Raw genomic sequence first — 17,175 nt, forward strand, 5'->3', positions numbered from 1 at the left:
CGCGGAGCTGCTCCGCGGCTGAAGCTGCGGTGCTCCCCCCTCTCCCCCTCGCGGAGCTGCTCCGCGGCTGAAGCTGCGGTGCTCCCCCCTCTCCCCCTCGCGGAGCTGCTCCGCGGCTGAAGCTGCGGTGCTCCCCCCTCTCCCCCTCGCGGAGCTGCTCCGCGGCTGAAGCTGCGGCGCTCCCCCCTCTCCTCCTTGCGGAGCTGCTCCGCGCACGAGGCTGCGGTGCCCCCGCTCTCCTCCTCGCGGAGCTGAATCCCGACGGTGCCGCCTGGGCAGACTGAGCTCCGTCTACGCGCTCCGCCGGCGGAGAGCGGCGGCCCCCGGGCAGGGTCTCTGGGCGCGGGGCGGGGCGGGGGGCCCGGCGGGGCTGGATCCGCCCCCGCGCCGCCGCTTTCGGGGGATTCTCCGAGAGGAAAAAGGCAGGGCGGCTCCGGGAGGGGGGGAAACCCCCCTCGGCTCGGCCATTCGCATCCCCGGCGTCGCTCCTCCTCCCGGCCGTGATGTCAGGCGCGGGGAGGGCCGGCCGGCAGCCGGCAGAGCCGGAGCGGAGCCGCGGGGCAGCGGCGCTGGGGCTGCGGGCACCGAGCGGCAGAGACAGCCCTGAGCCGCGCCCGCCACGGACAGAACAACAAACTCGGGCGCGCTAAAAGTTAGGAGACCTTTCCCTCCCCGGTGTTTTTCCCCGCGTGGGAAGAAGCGGCGCGGATCGAGGAGCGGCGGAGCGGAGCGCCCCGAGTTCGGCGCAGCTGCGCCCCCCGGGATGCGCTGAGCCCCGCGGAGCGGGAGGTAAGGGGGGTCGGGGACGGGGTGGATGTAGCCGCTTGCATCGCAGCTTCTGCCCAGCATCCCCGTGGCAGCGGAGCGGCGGCAGCGCGTTCGGAGCGCTGTGGATGCGCTGGGACCGGCCAAGTGAAACGCAAGTCTGCTCCTTGCGAGAAGTGCACGGAGCTCGCAAGCGATCGCGGAAGATGTGTTTCTCTCTGGTCTGATAAGACAGCGAGGTTCTAATCTGATCAGACAGCACGGTTGCGGTCTGATCCGGCGGTTCCGGTCCGCTGGCAGGAGCGGGTCCCCGCTCCGAACGAGGGGCGCTCGGTCCCGCTCCCCGATGGGCAGCAGCGTTGGCCGCTGCGTTTTGGGGCGTGTGTCCCCCCCGCCGCCTCCCCCGAGCATCCCCCGGGCCGTCCGGGCAGCTGCCGAGCCCGCTGGGAGCGAGGGGGGAGAGGGATGGAGAGGAGCCCCCCGCGCGTGGAGCGCCCTATCGATGTGATGATAATCCTGTAATGGAGATTGCGTTAAATGAGGATTGCATCGAGATGCCGAGAGCCGGGGAGCAGGAGCGGTGCTGGATTGGAAATGAAGTTCTGGGATTGAAGGATTTTCTTGAACCGTGAAGGGATGTCTGTGAGCTTAAAGTTGCTGTGTGTGTGGAGTACCGGAATGGGATAAAACCCAGATGAAGCTGAAATATGCGTTCATTCGCTCGAGCTCTGGATGCAGTTAGAATTGGTTAGAGGCGTTGCAGTCGTGTCCAATGAATTCTTGGTTTCAGCTATGGAGACCACAGAGAGGCAAAGAGAGAGAAGGCAGAGCAGCCAGGAGGGAATGGTATCCTTTGGGGAAGAGAAGGATGGTTCGTTTGTGACTTTTGCCACAGCGGCACAAAGCTTTACAGCCTGTTGGGTCCGAGCAGGAGCCTCGCAGGCGGTCTGCGGAGCAGAGGATTCGTCTCCCTTTCCTTTGCGAGCCTGGCGTAGGCGCCGGTGAGAAGTAGCCGCGAGGTGTGTGTCGAGAGGCAAACGGGGGCTTTTTTGCCCCTCTCGGACACGGAAAGAAACTGCAATCTTGGGAGAGATGGAGCCGACCCATCCGATCCTGCCTTTTTGAGCTTGAGTTGATAATACGTTTTGAGTAATTGTTGCTGCTTATCTCAATTGGCAAAGGAGGGGAGAAGATGCTCAAGTTTATTGAACCAGAGCAGAGCTGAGGACAGTAGGTGTTATCAACTCATCCTTGCATTCTTTTTGTACTCAATTTTATTCTGGCATAGAGAACTGGGAGACAAAGAGCACCTTCTCCAAGCCTTACTAAAAGGGAACCTAAAGAGAACAAAAAGATAAACCCAAAGGTGAATTTTAGCTTCTTGTTCGCCAGCGGTGGAGGTAGCCCTGATCTATCAGATTGCACAGGTCAAAAGAGGTAAGATAGGAAAGAAAGTTATTTATTTAGCCACGTTTCCACATGCACAAAGTTGGCTTACAAATAAACAGCACATAGTGGGAAAGCACCATGTAAGCAGCAGAGAAATTCACGTAAGATGCTCGACAGCATTTTCTGTAGCTGCAAAAGAGCTGCTTAGACACAGAATGATATAGAATAAAGCAAAACCAAACCTCTTATGCTCTCAGAACTAATTTGTTTTCTCATTTGAGTTGTGCACAAAACCTGAGGTAATAGCTCCACAGTTCAGTCTCTCTCTTGCTGTATATTTGGCATAAAGTTGAGACAGAAACTCTTATTTTACATATAATGAAGAAAAGCAGTGTAAGCACATTGAATTCTTCTTAAGCGTTTTATTTTGGCAAAAGATGACTTTTAGTAAATTGTAAGAGATGGGTTTAGAATATTCATGGCTAAACTCCAGGGAGCTTAGTGTTAGCTCAGCAGGCAGAAGGTTCTTCCTCTGAAGAGATATCTGGAGAAGTTGTTTAAATTTCAAGCCATATTCAGTTGTGACTGTTGGTTTCCACATTTAAAAATCATTTGTTATGCTTCTTAGGGGAATGATGCTTAATCTGGAAAGTAAAGCAAGTATTCCTAGGTCACTTTTTTTTTTTTTATGGTAAGAGCAAGCAGTGTACTTTAATGGTGCTTCTGTATGTACAAATGTTCCAGATTTGACTCTGTGTTTTATCAAATAACAGCTGAGGAAAAAATTGTGTTTTGAAACCATGGTTATCCATGCAGATCTTGGTCTGTATTTTTGCCACAGAAGAACTCTGCTTCATGGCTGCATTGTTCATCTTTGCAGCGTTTCTTTAAATGTGAGCCTTGCTGTAGTTAAAGGATAATTTATATTCAGTGTAGTACTGTCTGCTCTGTGGAATTGGCTTTATACATCACAGCCTCTGCAAAAAAGGAGATCAAAGATCTGAACCTGTGATCCTGTGTTGCATTTGTATTCTATATGGACTTGAGCAATCTTATACTGGAGCCATTCACACTCCCATCGTTAAGAATATGTCAGTCTTTCCATTAAAACACTCATTTGGTTAGAGATTTAACAGCTAGTTTTAAAGATGGGCTTGAAGCTTAAGTTAAACACATTCCTATGGCGAAAAGCATATCTTTAGCAATGAGGTATAATAACAATTGACATTTGCTAATAGGGCACTGTTAAGTTGAATTTGTAGAAAGCTTAGAAGGAAGTAAAGCCTGCCTGAAAAATGGAGGGGGAAAAAGGGGAAAAAAAAATCCTTTTAGCTCTGGAAACCCCCTTGTGAATCCAGGTGAGTGTTTACACCTGGAATTTAAAGGGGCCTGTGACTGTTAATGATGCAGGAGGGCTTTCCTTGAAGGAGAAGAGCTCTGGCTCAAAACGGGGATTAGTGAGATCTCAGTTTGATGGTTCAGTTGTAGACTGCATTAGAACTGATGCCTTTGGCATTATTCCAGTCAGTTCTTCAGAGGGTTAAGTTACAAGAACAACAAGCCCCCAAACCTTGCCTCTGAACCGGGGTGATTTTCCTTTCAATAAGCTAAAAAGAACTACACATTTTTTGAATCATCTTGATTGCCTGGCACAGGTGTTGAGAGCCTTTGGGGGCTCTGCTGCTAAAGCCCATGTGCCAGTTCGCCCACCTGAGAACTGCCATCATGGCAATCAGTTTCTCCTCACAGGAGCAGCTGGAGCGACTAATGGTCAGTTTACACTTAAACAGAACCTTTCCTTCCATAGCAGCCCAGCATCTTTTCCAGTTGCCTGTCTTGGTTACATAGCCATCTTCTAACAGTGAAGTAGTTGCTGCTTCTTTGCGAGGTCTGTGAATGCTCATAACAACTTTGCGCGTAGTTCAGGTTAGAAGTTAAAGGACTAGGTTTAAAAATAGCCGTGGTTTCAATGTCACCGAATGACATGCCATGCAGTACCTGTGTTCTAGTAGTAGGTTCAAGATACAGCTTGATGTATTCCCAATATTCTGCTATGGATGAAGTAAGTGAATATTGCTTTAATGGCAGTTTTGTCATTGAAATAAAAAATCCTAAGGGAGGTTAATGGTCTGCTGTCCCAATTACCTCTTTTCTGGATGAGATCACTGAGAGGAAATCTGTAACAGCTGGTTTTCTTCTGTGTGGTGAAGTAGTGGTGACCATGGGTTTTGGTTCTTCTGAAAATTCATGCTCCCTGCAAATATACAGGCAAGTAAGATGAAGCAGGAAATTTAGGGTGGAAATGGGAATTTGATTATCCCTTAAGATCTGTGGGGAGACTCCCATTCTCATTATCCAACGGTAAAGTAAGGAAAATAGGTTTGAAACAGTCTTTTTCAATTACGTTCTCTGAATTAGTGGAGTGACTTGCCAGGAAACATAAAATAGCTTTTGCGTATTTAAAAGCACCACTGAAAGACAGCTCATACTGTCCTTAAATTTGTCTTTAAGTTCTTATATGAAGAGTGGGATTAGTGGAAGTGACGTTTTAAGTGATAGTAATAGTATTTACCACCTCTGGCACAAGTGAGTGAAAGATCTATGCATATTTTTAATTTTCAAAGAACTTTATAGAAAAAAAATCCTCTTTCTAAATAAGGGAAATGAATAATGTTTTCACGGTCATGCAATAAGTTTTCATATTTGAAGTACAAAAGCCCCATCAAGCTCACTTCCCTTGAACAAGAGGTTTCATGATGGTCCAGGGAAAGTTAATGTGAAAATTAGAATGCAGATTAAAAAAGTCTGTGGAATTTAGTCTGTAGATACATTCAAATCATCAGAGTTTTGACAGTAAATAGGAAGCTGTAAGGGGCTTTCTGTAGCTGTGTCATAATTAAGCATTCTTTTTATTTGAAGTCTTTTGTCATTGCCTTTAATAAACATCCTGTTGCAAAGTCCTTTATTTCAGATATGTTTAGGAAAAAAATGTTTTTCCATAGATGATTCAAGATTTAGTCTTGATCCAACATGGCCTGAGCCAAAGCTTCCCCAGTCTGTGAAAAAATTCCTATTACAACAGAGCCTTCAGTAACTGCTTCTTGCATTACGTAACGTACGTACTTCACCCTCTCATTCAGAGTTCAACATGTTGCTGTGGTAAGAAGGCATTGCTCTAGGGGAGTTCTGCTTGCGAGGACAGCAGAGCTTAGCCTGTTCGACAGCAAGAACTTTACTAACTTTTCAGGGAGGTTCTTTTTAAATGACTGTTGTTTTCCTTCATTTAAGTTGCAGTAGACTCTGCAAGAACTATAACATTTCAAGGGAACCAACAGCACCGGATCAGCAGAGAGCCTGATGGATGCTGAAACTGAAATATTACCAATCATTCAGTACTTGAAATGGGAAACAGAAGTAGCCACTGTATCGAAGCCCCATCCCTGTGGGTGTAGTACAGCAGCGCACTGTGCTGGGAATCTTTGCCTGCTTCATTTTCCTGCCTGAGGAACATCTTGTGTTCTGCGCTACTTTGATTTGATATGGTTGTTTTGGGGATGATTTTCTTCCTCCAAGCTGGTCTAGAAATAAGATGTCACTGGTGATGTAGTCTGTTTGTATATCAGTGTTTATCTGTTACATCCTTAAGGACATAGTTTTATTATTTTTGTAAGAATTTAATTAGTGATTATGTGCGCTTTATGCTGTCTACTGAAGTAGCAGCAAATAAATGCTAAAGGGGGGAAAAAAAATCCAAGTGAAAGTTTAGAATGCTTTAGGCATGGCATACTTCATTTAACCAACTACTTATGCCATCATTGGTGCTGCTCAGTGCTGTCTTGTTAAAAAAATAGATGTATGTGTCTGAAAATCTATAATCTACTGGATCTATGACCACACTAAAGCCACATAAAGTCTTGTTTCCAGCATTAGTCCGTGGCACGTAAGATGCATATGTGCCCACCAAAAGAAAAGTGAAAAATATTTGGGGGATAACAGAACTGCAGCTGCCGTTAAAATGTAGTGTAGGAAACCACTGTAAAGAAGTCAGCTACCCACCTTTAGCATGCAACTCAGATTTTATTAGAAGGTCACATTTTTTTGATGATCTTCCTCTGAAAGGAAGTTTCAGGGCTTTGGAGAGGACTTGAGTTTTATTGCTGCTACTGGAAGTCAGTTTAAACCCATGTTTAGTCATGAATGCAGGTTTGTGATTGCTTTTCTAGTTATAAAAATACGTATCTTTCCATCTTTTGACAAACAGGTATGAAATGGTGTGTCCTGACAGGCACACGGTTATCTGGATCATTGGTTTTATTTAGGTGTGCTGGTAGTTTTCTTCCTGAACTTCTTCCTGGGTGGCGTCAGTAGGAAGCGTTATGTCAGGGTGCGCTTTGGATTCATGAACTGGAAAGATATTTTCTTAGGACTTGTATGATATTTTTGATGAAAGACCTAGACTTGACTTGTCAATGTTAAATAGCTGAAGAGTGTGCCATTGCGCTCCCTAAAGAAAAGTGCAGAACTCCTCTAGTATTTGGAAACTCCATTAAATGGTGACTTTAAAAGGAACTGTAATGTGCATGCCTAACTCTGGCCTCTAATAATTTGGGGCCTTACTGTAGTGGTTTGTTCAGTTTATAGTTGCTGCCAGTAATTTGTAAATATATGCAAGATATAATGCATGAAACTGAAGCTATCATTAAATGGAGTAATGGCTAAGCTTTGTCAATCATTTAATTGACCCTTGGAAAATGTATGTGGCAGTGTGTTTTAAATGAAGACCTAGAATACAAGACAACACAGTCATAACTTTTAGGATGAAAACTGGGGATGAAATGCGTAAAATGCATTTTCTTTTCATCTCCCTGCCTTGTCCGTGTGTGAGACTTTACCAGAGGGAATGAATTCCAGCTAAGGGCTTCATAATAGTTTCCTGTAATCGGGACTCAACTAGAGGAGATCGGTTAAGTGCTTGTCAGACAAGTGTACATTCGTGTCTAATTGCCAGAGAATTCTTTTTAAAATTCATGTTCAGGAGATCTGTAATGTTATGACTTATTAAAGAAAAGTGGATCTCAAGGAAATCAAGAGAGGGTTTGTTCTATTTAGTTCGTTATAGTTTTACAAAGTAATTGAGAAGGGCCTTTTCCTCTGGCCAAATAGCAGCTGAAGTAGCATAGCAGGCATCACTACATTCTCTTCTGTGATTCCACCGTAAACTGTTTATGACATTATTTAAATCTGAGGAATGAAAGTTATAAAAGGGTCTTTAGACACTGGAAAAAAAGTGTATTTTAACACTACGTTATCAATCTGGGATGATGACTACAAAATGGTATTATCATAATGGTTTTGGTGTGCATGTATTCTTCCCCAACCCTTTAACCTTTCATGTATAAGCTCCTTAAAAAGACAACACATTTGGGAGAGCACTGTAAACCACTCTTTTTTTTTAACCAAAGAACTCTTTTAAATATCTCTTCAAAAGGCTACCGATTTGTGGGCCATCAGGGATACTTATTTAATTTTGGACGGTATGTTCAGTCAAATGTCAGCTAGTTTATATTTTTCACAGTTTAGCTTTATCTATGTATACAAAGAAAACTATTTTCAAAAACTGCTCTCGATGTACCCTGAACCATAATACAAAACAATGTTTGAGATGAGTTCACAGAACATCAAGTCAAGGTGTTCCGAGCTACAAAGATGGGGTGAAGGGAGACATTTGGCACGTTGGGAAGGAAAAGTTTACCACTAATAAAGGTGCATGTGAGTTGGAAGGCAAAATTCACAGTCTGTGTCACAAGTGTGTGTGGTCAGGACCTGTCCTTTTACTTGAGGAATGAGGTTAGGCTGTGTGAAACGTTGATAGCTTTATGAAGAGGAATGAGCCAGTGGTACTTTCTGGCCGTAGGACCATGACAGTATGGAGCTGCGAGTGGTACTGGACAATCTGAAGGTTGCATGCTACAGCAAGAGAGATTCTTGGTAGCTAAATGCCAGTTACTCTTTGAAGAGTTTGGGTGTTGCTTGTGTGACTTTTGAATGTTTTAATGAAGGCATTTAAAAATTCCTTCTTTCTTCTCCTGTCCCTGGAAATAAGGAAAATTGAATTTACATGGTGCCCACTCTTTCTCACTTTTTAAGTTTGACTGAATTGTTTATTAGAGCATAATATTCTAGGAGTGGAAGGATATTTTCTAAGAGAACTAGAAATGCCATTTTAAGATGTAGGTGCAAGTTTGTTAATAGCCCGTCTCCTTTTTACAACAATGAAGAAATGGGTATAAAATAATAAAAGAATTTGTATTCTTCCTCAAAGATAAAGAAATTCGGTTTCTTTGGGTTCTTTGAAAACAATATTTCTTTGAATTAATTGGTTAACTGAAGTTGAAAAGCAGTAAACGAACATTTTTTATGATGAAACTAGAGCAGGACTAATATTTTTCAAAAGAACTAACATAATTTGGGTGTTCAAGTCCAATTTTTAAGGTGAGTTGGACTCTGGAAGAGCCTAAAGCTTGTCTGCTTTCAGAAATCTTTTAGGTGTTTTAGAAAATAGTAGCATTTTTGTTAAAGAGTGGTTATAGTAACTGTCCCTCATCCCTGTTTTCTTACATTTCTTTCAAGGGACGTTAAAACTCGTCACACCCAATATTCAGAATACAGAAGGTGATTATTCTATCAATAACCTAAACGGAAACTATGAACTTAAGCTAAAAGCTTGCAGTCTTTACCAGAGTGGCACAAACCCCCACTTTTTAAAGGAATGATTGTCCTTTTTATCAATTCTGTTTTATTCAAGCAAGCAGATTTTAAATACTTAAATAGAGAGGAGGAGTTTGTGGCCTGTTACTTCTTATTTAACATTCTCCATTTTGTGGCTCATCAAACAGATCCTATTAAGCATCTACCAGCCTGTGCAGTTAACTAACTGTTAATGAGTTGAACCTTCAGCAGTGGGAGAAGACTTGGTAATATTTTAAGACAATCCCGTTAAGCATGAATTCCAGTCAGAAAAAGGGAAACTTTTTACTTTCTGTTCATCTAAACCTTAAAATCCAGTCTTACAAACTGAGACAATAAACTGAAGAGTTAAGTTAAAAGGAAAAGATCTGACTGAGATTTGCCTGAATGTGTGATAAAAATTGTTTACTAATTGTAGAGTGGTGGACTAAACCTGGAATCTGTTGTACTGTCCTTTAGGTTGGAGAAAAAGGAAATACGCTGGTAAATTTGTTGTGATAGGAGAAGTCTTTTTTTTGTGATTGTATCACATAATGCAGCTAAAATTCAGTTTCAAGCTTCTAGCAATACACATGGAATTTGGCTCCAGTTCTGTGTTTGGGTAGTGCTCTTTAGAATCAGTGTGTAGGGTATTTTTAAATTACAAAAAAAATCTTAATTAACAAAATATTATTGCGATTTGGGACTGCTTAGCTTCATATGCTGTGTTACACACTTAGTTCAGTAACTAGATTCCGTAGATATTTTTTTATCGTGCTAACTTCAAGCAGGTTGCAAGTTCTGGTTATTGTTTAACATCAATGGAAAAATATAACATTGTTGAATATTTTCCTGTTGAGTTTGATGAAGCTTAATCTGGCTTCATATAACTGCCATTATGAGTCCCTCGAAAGTCAGTGTTTGTGTTTTTGTTGTATGACACTTAACAAAAATGAGTATTTAAAAAATAATGTCTGAATCAAAAGTAGTGCAACATCAGTCTGCAAAAAGTGTGTACAGTCTCGGTTCCTTATACGCAATTCGTTTTGGCAGGTACAATACTTTTAGATTTTATTGTATTATAAAAACTAAAAAAAGCTTGAAGGAAATCATTGGAAAAAGGTTTAGAGTAAGTGATTTAGATGAGGCCAGCAGGTGGTATATTGTGGCTATTGCAAGATTAACTAAATTCTGAAAATTCAGTCACTTCAGACTATTGAATCTATGTCTTATGTAGTCATTGCTGAAGCAAAGGTAATCGCTTTGCTGATCTGTGGAACTGCAAGACAGTGGTTGGCAGAGATACTAAACAGCTAACAAACTACTTCTTGAAAAATTTGGGAAGTTTCTGTGATTAAAGTGATAACTTGGTCAGGGGATCTCTTTAACTGCTGTATATGTGGTTATATGTCTGTATAATAAATATATTACACTGCAGCATTGCAAATAATGCCTGATGGAGAGGACAGGTAAACCGTAGGGAACCTGTAATGGACAGTGAGGTTGAAATGATGAAATTTCAAGATACTCTTGGACACAGCTTCAGTAAGTTAGTATGGTAGTAAAATACTTGTTGATGAGCCTCACAAAAGTCAGATGTGCTCAGAAATTTCTTAGTCTGATCACCGAGGGAATAATAATTTTTAATACACTATTTTGTGATCCATAAGAACAGATTAAAGCTGCCATCCATCATTTAGTGAAGCACCATGATGGCAGATTTTCCTCCTTTTTGTTTTCTTTTAACACATGCAGCTTTGACTGATACAGTTCTTACAACCTCAGCTGTTTTTGAGGGAGAAGCATGTCAAATCCTTTGTGGGTTGGCAACAGCCAATTTCTTTCTTAGGTTTTGGAGATCTCACTCATATGAACAACCTTGTAAATAAATCCCTAGTCATAGTTACATACTTGTGTCAATATGAAGAGTTGCCTGACGTCCTTGACGTTATTGTGATTTTAGGTTGGGTTATGCAAGCTAGTTTGCACTAGATCCTTTTTCTCTTTGCCTGAACTTAACCTGTATATTCATCTTAGTTTCCTAGTGATAACGAGTGTGAGTTCATTGAAGCTGCAAGCACGTAAGATAATCTTGGTAGTAAACCAAAAGAAATACTTGAAGCAATTTCTCCTTTTTCCACGCTACAAAAGTGTTCACTTAAGGCTCGGAAGAATTCTTGGAAATTTTCAAAGCTTGAGGTGCTAAGCAAGCTAATGTGAGCAGGATTGGCTATATAGCATTTCCAGACATGTCTTCCAGTCTGAACTTCTCCGTGGAAAAGACATTGACTCCCCTATACAGGTTGCATCTTTTCACTTCGTCTTGACTGTGATTTTTTGCTCGAATTCAGGCGCTTGCTATGTCCTTGCTGTTCTGGTTTTTCAAGGAGTAGTGAAGAAGTGAGGAACAAGACAGTGAGAGGAACCTGACTAATGAACAGAAGAGAGCTATTATTTTTTTTTTCTTGGATTTGGATCACAACATAGTTTGCCATTCCTGTCTCAGTGTGTGCTATTTGGTGTAGTTTTGGAGGTTATACAGGCAGGCTGCCACTTCAACAAGTCATCTGTCTTCCTACAGTGCTGTTCTGAATAACAGTTTAAAGTGTGGCTTTTGATCTATGAAACACTTTCTAGTTTCGTTTCTCTGTCTGAGAAAGACCTGCTGTACATTTTTGTTCTTCTGTAAAATCCCGTTGGAAAGCGGAAGCCTCAGGTTTATAAAACGAACTGAGGGCAAGAAAACCTGAAATTCCTTCTTTTCCCTTAGTCCTACAAGACCTAGATTAGTTGATATTCAGAGCCGTAAGACAAAACTGTTAATTCAGTTTTTCCCTGAGTGTTTTCTGGAGTGGATGCATTAGATGGATTGTAATTTTGTTTGTGCCTGTGAAGAGCGTTCTGCTGATGCTTCATGTTGATGGTTTAGTGGTCTTTCGTACAAGAGTGTTTGAGGGTTGATTGACAAGTTCACTACAGAAATGTGAGAAATGCACTTCCTAGGGCAGGACTCAACAATGTATGGACTATAAGGATAAGAGAGGAAGATAAGATTGAGAATAGACAATATTTTTAATGGACAGAAATGACAGTACTTTTACTAAATATAAGAGAAGTTCATGGTCAGTTATGCTAAGGTTCTTAAACAGTCTCTATAAAGGTTCTTTACTGTTCCAGAAGCTCTACTTTATCCTATGTTTCATTATGGAATTATTTGTCAAACCAGTCAAACAAAATTGTGCACTGCAAAGTGGTGATGAAGGTGCCCGAGTCTGAACTAGCATTTCATGAATTGTTGTTGCTGTTCTTAAAGCTAGATTGGACTACTTTTTAATTTGAGGCGCTTTCACTTGTTTTCTATGCTGTCTCTATAAGGTGATGTCACTGGGATGTTTTTCAAATGTCTAAAAGAATCATAATGCTGCATATGCTAAATTTAACTGAAATTTAGGTTAAGAATTACTTCCGTGGGTTTGTGTCAGGTTTTTTTGGTTCAGTTTTAACTGCAAGCTCAGCAGAATACTGAATGTACTCTTTCAGTATTTTCCATCTTTGACTCTTGCTGTAACATTTCATTTTCTATTTTGTTTCTACTGTCTGGACAAGAATACTTTTTTTTTTTTCCTTTGAAAAACACATAGGTGTTACTAAAATATTTGAAAAATTCTCCACTCTTTGCATTTTTTTGTAGTTGCTTGGTCATTACATGTAGTTGTTCCACAATGATGGACTGTTACTTTTGGTTTACGTCGAGGAAAGCTTCTTATCCTAATTATTTGTTTATCTTAATGAATGTGTGTAAAAGGCTGTGTTACATTTGTACCATTAGGTGCTCTCAGTCTGATATTTTCAGAACCCTGCAGATGTGGATTTTAAATAAATGAAAAGAGCAGATGTTATACAGAGAAATCTTTGGTAGTCCAAGCAGCCAAATCCAAGGTTCTCTTGAGTTCCAGGAGGTCTCCTATGTGGGGAGTGTTCTTCCATCATTAGGAATTTCAGTAACAGTGTTGATGTGCAGTACGTTGTATAATTTCTGAAATATGCAGAATAGTCTATAGAAAAAGTATATGTCATTGAAAGAAATCTGCAGCATTCACTGTCTGTTAGCATGTATTTTAGACATGGGGCTTAGGCTTGCTTTGAGATGATCAACCCTGATGGTGCTGAATATAAAAATGTCACTGTAATTAGTCATCTCCAGCAGAAAATGATTTTTGCCATTTTTGTTTTCACTGTGTGGAGGAGGGGATGAACTGGTTTTCTCTTTATCACTTTTTTAAACTCTTTATCATTTATGTTTTCTATTTTTGCAGTCAACTAAGAACATTTACCACTGACTTTCTTTCTATCTTGTGTTTAGGGCTGGACTATTTTATGAGACAAATATTAACAAAAGAAATGCTCTGATGAACCAATGTGTACTGGTGATAATTCAGCCAAAGCTATTCCTTGTCTGATAATCAGGAATAGGACACAGAACTATACAGGGCCTGCTTTGGATATGAAGTGAGCTACTTATACTATTCTAATGCTAATCCAGGCCGTCTTTAAGATTTTATAAGTGTTCATTGTCGAAACTTTGTATTACATGTTCTGAATAAGGCACATATCCATGAACAGATTGTGGTTTTGCATTGGTGCAGCTACAAGAAAATAGTGTGTAATGCAGATATGAGGCAATATCCACAAACTCAGGACCCAGACAGTTTTTCTTATCCTTCCCTTGCTTGAATCACCATAAAAAGTTCTCAGAAGATACTTCCCTGCAATCAAAGCAGGCAAGAGAGTGCAATTGAAATGTATAGTTACCATCATAGATAATATGTATGGGCTGTGCAACGATAGGGAAATTACGGATTTTCAATTTCCCTTGGAATGTGTTCATTATTAGAAGGCATTACCGGAGTATTGTTTGTTGTAAGAGGAGAATCCTGTTTACGTTTTTAATGAATCTCTTGAGAGATTCATCAGATTTACCGGTTAAAAATGCCGTAAACATTCTACTGGGAGTAGTGATTAAAGAGAAGATGAATGTGAGTTATCTGTACATTTCTTATGAACCAGAAGTCCTGAAGTCGATTTACAAACCAAGAAGCCGTTTCTCTTTACGTGGTCTGTACTGTTGCATTAGGTAATGAAATACAAAGTATGACTAAAAGTTAAGTCTGTTCGCAAGAGGAGAAGCAGTTTCACTATTTTGATTGGAAGGTTTTATATATACAGCATTGATCTGAATTTGAAGAGAAGCCGCCCGAGAATAATATTTACTTCATTTTTAGATTAGAAAAGGCATTAGCATGGAAGAAAAAATCCTTACTGCATAGTTAATCGACTTGGAGGGCCTTATGTAGGAAACATGATTTTCTAAATTAAATAAAAATGAATTAATGAAAGGTCTGTAGAGTGAATAAATTGCAAACCCCTTGCTCAGTCCTCTGGTGAGTTACTTTTTTGGTAAATCACGAAGTGACAGCACAGGACTGCTAAAAGGCCTGCCTTTCCACGAGGCACTTCATACCCTTGATTACTCACTCGAGCTTGACTGAACCAGCAACGTACTAGTGAAAACTCATAATTTGTGATGAAGCAGTTTGTTTAGTCCTTGATTTTTTTTCCTCTGAAGTATTATAGCTGCAGCGAAGGGAGCTGTCTGGAACATACTGCTAATAGATAAAACGCCGATACATATTACTAAACTAATTTGTCAAAAGTTGTTGCTTCAGACTTTTAAATTGGTCATCTAAGGTTTCTCTCAATATTTTCTTGTAGTTAGTGTGTCCTGCAGAAAGCTCTTGATCTGCTGTGAAGAAGACAGTTTGTAGTCCGGGTGTATTTTGGCATTAGTTTTGTTTTGTTGTTGTAACTCTTCAATGAAGCACAAATGTACTGAAAACTTGGATAACAACAAAACGTGAACTGTGTCCTAACTGCATCTGTTGAACATAACAACAGTAGTTTCTCATTCATTCAGCTTTCCATGAGGTCACACCCTTTGCAAATAACATGCATAACAAACTGCTGTATTCACAGTGCCTCATCATTATGAATAGTATGTATTTCAGCTGACACTGCCATTCACAACATGACTTTACCAGTTCAGTACATATCTGTGCATCAGGTCTTATTGTCGTAATGGAAATATTCAGGACTCCAAAATAAAATCACTGTGATTCTGGAAGGATCAATGCTTCTGCTGGATTTTTTTAATATTTTGGAAGGGTTAACTGCCACTGAGCATTTTTTTCAGAGTATATGTGTCTCCTTTTCTTTTTCGTATTAAAAGCATGTATGTGTGTCTCTTATGCATAGCATGTGCTGTGCTCATAAAAGCTGTAACTTGTGTCCTCAATCTGAGCTAAACATTGGGCTTACAGGGTTTGAGCGATCTTCTTTATTAAACAGTCCTGGTAAAATTTACCTCTGACCTGAAATACCCACTTGTGGGATTCTCTTGAGCAGACTTCAGTTCTGGCTTTTGTCACGGTGTGACTAACAATGAAGGGAAATCAGGGCAAGAATAAGGACATCAAGTCTGCTCTAGCTTAAGACTGAAATATCACAAAACATAAAGGAATGGACTCATTCACGTAGAATCATTTTCAGGCTGTAGCTTGTTGGTGGCAGATTAATGGAAGGGTCTTGTGACATGTTTCCTAGTGAAGTGTTTGGGTATCAGTGTTGCACTGTGTTTGATCTTACATTCTTTATGTTTCCTTTTTTTTTTAACATGAATTTGCATTTCGACTGTCATTTCTCTAGATGACTGGAAAGCATTTTGCCAATTTTCATGTATCTGTTATCGGCTACTACCTTTCCATGCCTGTTTTCTTCCCACTGACTCCTGCTTTTCAACAGATATGGGCCCTAAAAAGAAGATTTCTTGTTGTGAAAGCAATAGATTCCAAAAGATTATTTGAAATCTGTGACTCTTTCACAAAAGCTTGCAAGTTTTTAGGGGGAATGCTAGCTAGTGCACAGACAGTTTGGCTCTTGGAATCCGGTGCTGAGGTTAACAAGTTGTAACTGGCTGCGTGTTGCCATTATCTCAAAACCCTGCTGCTTTCAGGACATGATGAGGACTCTAATAAGAATGTTGTTCATTGCTTGTTTAGGTTTTTTTTTCCTTCTCTTGCGCAGCACTTGCTGAAGAGCAAGATTTAAAAGTTGGATGGCTTGTGATGGGGTCTTGATATAGTTCTTTCATCTTACTGACCAGCATGTTACTGATAGAACTCTAACAAATAGGTCACTGAGAGGACAGGAAAGAACCGAATCCAAACCTGCCTCTCTCTTTTGAAGAACTAGTTATAAGAAGGAATCTGCAATTCTGTTTTTTTTTTTTTCTACAAAAATAAACTCAGTGTTAAGGGAGCTGAATATATTTACAGTATCGAGTGTAAACATTCATATATGTATAAGACTTTTTTACAACTATATAAATGTGCACATCGTGATTGATGTCTGTTGAGCTGCGCTGACTTATAAAAAACGGATTGTATCTATCACATGTCACTCAAAGTTACAGTATCTCTGTTTTTCAGACATATGTGAAAATTCAGCTCAGTGTATTTAATGAAACAAAATATTTTTGAAATATGAAATATGCATTATGGAAGCACCAACACTGATCACTAAGAAACATTAGGCTTGTATATACCGGGAAAGAACTGAAGCTTGATGTCATTCTATTAGTGTTTTCTGACTGAAAATGCAGAAAAAAGGTCATATGGTTTGCTTTGAAGAAGGAAATGTTCAAGTAGACATAAAGTAGTAGTAACAATGGTACTATGCCAGTAGGACCTATGACAGTGCCAGTGGAGGGGACTACCCAGCCCGAAGCAACAAAGTTCCCAGGATTTTCTAGTGTATTAGACTAGGGAAAAAACCAAACCATGCAACCCTGACTTAATTAACTTGCTGTGTCAGGAGCTGTTAATCATTCCTTAACTATTACTTCTTTCTGGGCCAGGAGGAGGAATGGAGAACATTGTTACCTAGGAGCACCGTGTTGAGCTGCTGGTTAAGATATGTCAGACCCTGCCTTACGCCCGGTAAATTTACAATGGAACTGAGAAGAATCGCCACGTAGGAAAGAATTAAGGCAAAGTCCTAGAGCAAAATGTCATAGATATGAAAACATGGTTGCAGAAGCGTATGGTTGGAACACCAAAGTACTGAAACGAATATGCTACAATACCAAGGCAAAGTGCCAGGATGAAGGGAAAGTGTTCAAAGAAACTATGGCATTGGAGCCTCACAATAAAGAAAAGCTTTGAAGCAAGACACTGAAGT

At 40.6% G+C, this 17,175-nt stretch overlaps 1 protein-coding gene across 6 annotated transcripts in view; it reads left to right on the forward strand.

The window, feature by feature from the left end:
* Positions 1-500: 500 nt before the first annotated feature.
* The window catches only part of PCDH11X (protocadherin 11 X-linked), a 470,689-nt gene continuing 454,014 nt past the window's right edge, over positions 501-17,175 (forward strand). For 4 of the 6 annotated variants that reach the window (XM_054075390.1, XM_054075392.1, XM_054075391.1 and 1 more), the window contains exon 1: positions 503-789. The gene's annotated coding sequence lies outside the window, so the exon portion shown is untranslated. Of the gene's footprint in view, positions 790-1,405; positions 2,203-17,175 lie in introns of those variants that run through there. The other 2 variants (XM_054075388.1, XM_054075389.1) reach the window with 2 other exon arrangements.

Source organism: Cuculus canorus, chromosome 10 (assembly GCF_017976375.1).
Source record: "Cuculus canorus isolate bCucCan1 chromosome 10, bCucCan1.pri, whole genome shotgun sequence".
Taxonomy (NCBI): domain Eukaryota; kingdom Metazoa; phylum Chordata; class Aves; order Cuculiformes; family Cuculidae; genus Cuculus; species Cuculus canorus.